The sequence below is a fragment of the Macrotis lagotis genome, chromosome X (genome assembly GCF_037893015.1).
Source record: "Macrotis lagotis isolate mMagLag1 chromosome X, bilby.v1.9.chrom.fasta, whole genome shotgun sequence".
NCBI lineage: Eukaryota > Metazoa > Chordata > Mammalia > Peramelemorphia > Peramelidae > Macrotis > Macrotis lagotis.
The window spans coordinates 5932357-5938188 of NC_133666.1; positions in this window are offsets into that span (position 1 = coordinate 5932357).

Consider the following 5832-nt stretch of genomic DNA (forward strand, 5'->3'; position numbering starts at 1 on the left):
ACATGAAATACAGACCATGTTGACAACTACTCTGCATTACTTAAGACAACCCAGTATAGGTAAAACACATTCCCTCTCTCATAAAGTCTCAAGATCATTTACTATGGCTCTAAACTCCATTTTCAAAGGCATAAGAGGAACTGAGAAAAGAAAATACCGAGGCAAGAGATGACCTAGAATTGTGGTGGCTTTGTTGGCTCCTCATTTGGTCCAATTTCCACAGGCTGAACTGGTGCTTCACTCCACAGGAGCTGTGCTACGGGATTTTATAAATGTTAAGGTTCAAATATAATACACAAAGGAATGTGTGGGATCCTTGAGCTTGGTCAGGAATCCATGATTGTCTGGACTCTCCCTGGTAAGAGATCTATCCACATGCCTCATTCAGGTTTTCACAGGACTTTTGCCTCTTGAGTGGTTTGGATTTATACATTCACTCACAATCACTAGCCATCTTCATTTACACACATACTTGCTGTCCAACCAAGTGCCTTTCACCTATTCATGGCGGAATGAAGGATTTTCCTTGAGGTTCTGTCTTCAGTTTTGGATCCTACTCTTGGGTCAACAATTCATTAGTCACCATGAATTGTCTCTTCCGTTTAGAAATGAGGTTCCAACATCCAGATCTTGCTTTCTACCGTTCCTTGGAGAAATCCTGGGAAGTAGGTGTGGTTACCAAGATGAATAGTTCTAGCCTTGGTCAATGATTATAAATAAGACAAGTACCTAGCATAGAACTGTTCTTCATGTAAAGCCATAAGAAACAGATAACTGAAGCATTATTCCTTCTATATGTTTCACTCTGGTCTCCTTTGGACTAAAGAAATTTTGACAAAATGACTCTTATCACCCAAGGAAGCAGAGGATGACTCAGCACCAGGGGAGGCTGGAAATGTGGGTAAAAAATTTACCATAGGTGCTCTCCATCTCTTCACCAACTCAAGAGTGATTCACACTAATCATCCTTTAACCCTAAATTGTTGAATCAATCTCTATATCTACCACTCTCTTCTCACTCCAATCCTAAATGGGTTTTCTTTTCTCTCCACCTCAATCCAAAACATCAGAACTGGTGAAATTTTAATAGAAGCTATCAAGGCCAACGTCATTGTTTTACCAGTGAGACTGGGAAAGATTACATGAATTGTCCAGGATTACACAGTCATTGAATATCAGGTTTCTAACTCAAATATCTTGAGTCCAAGGACAGAATTCTTTCCATCATGCTACATTTCCTTCCTCAGAGATCCTTTACCTTTCAAGCTCCCCCTTCCATGGGTCTCCTTCCTCTATATCCCTCTCACTGGGCTCTGTCTCTTTCCTTCTATTTCTCAGTCTCTGCCTCTCTCCTATCATCACTTCCTCAAAAGCCTATTTCTCTTTACTCTAATTTCCATCCATAAGGAAATGGACTTTTCCTTTCCCCTATAATGACTATGATCATAGCTTTAGAGCTGGAAGGAACTCTAGGGGTCATTGGGTTCAACTCTATTATATTACAATAGAAGAATCAGGCTTAGACACTACAACTGCCTTGCCAAGGTTCATACATTTATCCTGAATGTGAACTAGGATTTGAATTCAGAACATTCAGATGTTCCATGAAGAGTCCATGGAGTCCCAGCTATTTCCCTCTCCATATTCCCCTCAATCCCCACGAAGCCATGTCCTCAGGACACTTGCATATAAGTCCTCATCCTCAGTGACTGATTCATGATGACTATCTCTCTTCATTCCAAGAATAATCCTAAGTGGACATCCTTTCTCTCTCTAGGATCTAGAGCAGGGCTGTCCAACCTCTTTTAAAAGTTTGGATTGAAACAATAGCCAATATAATTCGAATTGCCATTTTAGTGAGAGCCATGTGGTTTCATTTGGTAAACCCAGAGGTGGGTTGAATTTTGAACAGCCCTGATCTAGAAGATCATAGAGCTGGAAAGTCATTTGATACCATCAAATCCAGACTTATGATTTCCTGAGGGAAAACAAAAAGCTTTGGTTGACCGGGTTAAAGGACTTCTTTAGAGTCTGGATGTCAGCAGGTAAGAAAGAAGTTAAATTCAAATTGTAAATGGATAGTATCCACTACGACCTTGCCACTTCTTGCCATTTCTCTCTGGTTCTCATTTTTTGTTTCTCTCTCATTTTATTTCTCTATTTAAGCTATATTTCTTTCTCTTTCTCTCCCATTCTTTCATTTTGTTTCCCCTTTTCTTTCCATCTACATCATCCTTATCATCCTTTTCAAAATCTTTCCTTTCCTGACTCCTATACCCAGCCAGTAATAAGAGGTCTTTTTTTCTGTCATTTTCTTTGCCTCATTCCATCTTTCCTAAAAGTTTTTGTTTGTCCTTGCTCTAATTTGTACTCATTAACCAACCCTCTTTTCTTTCTTTTATGTGATCACAAATTTAGAACTGGAAGGAATCCTAGTCGTCACCAAGTCCAACTCCATTATCCTATAAACGTAGACAGAGCCTTAGACCCTCTTACTGAATTTCCCGGGGTCAAACATTTATTAAAACTGTGAAATCGTATTTGAACCTAGGAATTCCAAGAACAATCTACTAAGAAACCTAGATGTGTGGCACACATTCCTCCTACTCTCCTTCCCAGGGGTTCATGTCTTGATAACTCTCCTGCATACTCTATTTTTCTCTGACCTCAAAGCAAGGAGACAATATCTTCTCTTTCTGGTAACCATAGCAGCACAGAGCTGAAGGTTCTTTAGACACCATCAAGTCCAGCCCTATAAATTGGCTAATGAAAAAATTGAGACTGAGAGTGATAAGTGCCTTCTTCAGCTTGCCTGTAGCTGATGTGGGATTTAAATTCAATGAGTCAAATCCACATAAACTACTCTATTCACTCTGACACCAAGTTAACTTCTAAACTGGACAGATGTTTCCTCCCTTTGCATCTCTCCCTCAACTGGGGTCTCTTTCCTCTATCCTTCCTTTTCTCCCCACAATGATCTCTTCCCTCATTCCCTTGTGGTTGTCTAGGATGGGTGTTTTTCTGTCCCATATTCTTTTTCTATGTCATTGTCACTATTTTTATCTCCATATATTGCTTTGATTCTCTGTGTCCATTTCATTCCAATTTCTGTTTTTGCCTCTGTCAATATCTCAGTCCCTCCCTTTTCCTCTCACTTCTCAAAAGCTTTATTCCCCTTTCAGAAATACCTGATCTGCTCTTTTGCTCCCCATTATCAATTTGATCCAAGATTTAAGATTGGAAAAAAATCCTTGGGACCATGAGTTCTAAGAGAGGCTTAAACATTCATTCTGGATTTCCCAAGGTCAAATACTTATTAAAAATGTGATGCAGGAAAATGAACTCATCATCCAAAATACTTAGCAGTCCACTAGGGAACCTAACTTTTTTGCTATTCACATACTCTCTCCTCTACTCCAATTCCAGTCTTTCTTTCTTTTTGGCATGGGAAGGGGGTTATGTGACTTCCCCAAGCTCACGTAGGTAATTATTAAGTGTCGGAGGTCACATTTGAACTCAGGTCCTCCTGACTCCAGGACTGGGGCTTTATCCACTATGCCACCTGGCTGCCCCTTGAAACTCTTTCCATCCACAAACTTACATTTCCGTGGACACTTGTTTCTGTTTTCTGCTGATCCTTAGTTCCTAATTCCCTCTATATCTCTAGTTTAATTTGAAGTAGAAATTGTTTTCTCTCTTGGGCACCCAGAGATTCATAGAACTGGAGGGTTATGAGAAACTATCTAATCCAGTCGCATAATTTGAATGAGAAAGCTGAGCCTGCAAGTGATTAAGTGAATTCTCCAGAATAACACAGATTCCAAAGAATCAACTTTCTGGACTCTAAGCATTGTGAGACCCAGCTAGTTTGCTTTATATATACCAGGTATCTTTTCCTTCTCCATTTCTTCCTGCCTGTAGACTCATCTCTTCATTTTTCCCAAAACGGTCACTTCTTTCATTACCATGGTCCTTGCCATGGGGTACTCTCTTCACCTGGCTTTCTCTCAATCTCTCCCTTCCTGCCTTCTCCTGTTCAAACTCCTTTTCCCCCTCTTCTAATTCCAACCCAATACTAACTGTTCTTTATCTTAGCTCATAGGTTAGAGCTAGAAGGACCCCTTGGGACCATTACTCCAACTTCATTATAGTAACACAGCAGATAGTGGTTTAGACACTCTCTAAATTATCTGGAAAAAGAACTTATGAAGAATGTTAACTGGGATGTGAACTTAGATCTTTCAGTCTTCACAGAAAGTGTCATTAAGATATATAGCTGTTTTATTCTACATATTGCCCTCAATCAAAACAGGCCATCTTCCTGTGGAAACTTGCCTCTGTCTTCTTGTTCCTATTGACAGATTGTCCCTCTCTTTCTCTATTCCAAGATGAATCCCAAGTGGACACAATTTTTTCTCTCTGGAAGCCTGAGAATCATAGAGACAGAAGTTCATTAGATACCACTAAGTCAGTCCCCAAAATTGAATGAAATGAAAATTGAGGCTGACAATGGTTAAGGGACTTCTCGAGAGTAAGATAGCTTGTCAGCACATGGTGTGGAATTGAAATTCAGTCAGTTCCAAGTATAATGATTTTTTTTTACATTTTTCACTTATAAAACCATAGACTGAAAGCAGAAAGGAAATGTAGGGATCACGGAGCCCAATTGCATTTGATTATTACAGAATAGAGGCTTCCACACTCTAAGTGAATTGTCCAGTTTCAAATAATTATAAGTAACATTTGAACTCTGGTCCCCAGGACTTCAAAGATTAGTCCACTCAGTAACATACACATACCTTCCAGGTGTCCTTTTGTGATGCCCTATCCTTTTCATTTTAATTCTCTTCTCCCAACCCAAGGCTACAAAAGACTTCGTCTTCTTGAGCAGCCAAATGATCAAAAGCTTAAACATCTTTAGATGTGATAATATCCAAACCCTTGATTTTACTTAAGAGAAAAACTGAGGGATGCTTATGGAGGGTTGCATTTTGGTAGTACCTAAAATACTTAGGAAGCACTAACCTTTGGAGGCATGGAGAATGGAGGAGATGGAAAGGACTGGAGTGTCTGCAGGCTGAGAAACCCACCTGGCCAAGCTTTTCCCATCTGCCTAATGGGTTCCCCTGAGCCAGCTGGAGGCCCCCAACAGCACCAGTCCCCTTAGACCTCTGACTTTCTTAAAGAGAGATTCCATCTACCAGACCATGTGACCTTATATCCCCAGAATGCTATATCCGGGACACCAGATGGCCACTCATCAACCTCCCTGCTTGGGGACAAACAACTTAGCCACCGGCCCAAACACAAAGCTGCCTTCTTCTACATCTGCCAGGTAAGCTTTTCCCTTTGTATGTTTCCCTCACTTGTGGTATCTTAATTCTAGTTTTCATTCCATAAGGGTCTCTTCCCACACTCCCTTGCTCATTATCATATGACTCTACCTCTGTGTCTCCCTTCCTCTTTCTCTATTATTAGATTTCTCATATCTTATTTTCTTTTATCTTTATATCTCTCAATATCTCTCCTTTGCTCCCTCCTTCCTCAAAAGTTTTTTCCCCTTCTCATTCCCACCTAAAAATAAGTGGTCTTATCTTTTTCTTTCCATCACTAATATTATCATAGATTTATAGCTAGGAAAAGACCTGGAGGCCATTGCAGAAAGATTTAGATACTCTAAGTGAATTTCCCTGGGTTAAACATTTATTGGGAATGTGAATTAGTCTTTGAATTCAATTCATCCTGATTTCCAAGAATAGTCCATTCAGAAACCTTGCCATACATACAAACTGTTCCCCTTATCTCTCTGTGCTACTCAGGATTTTTTTTCTA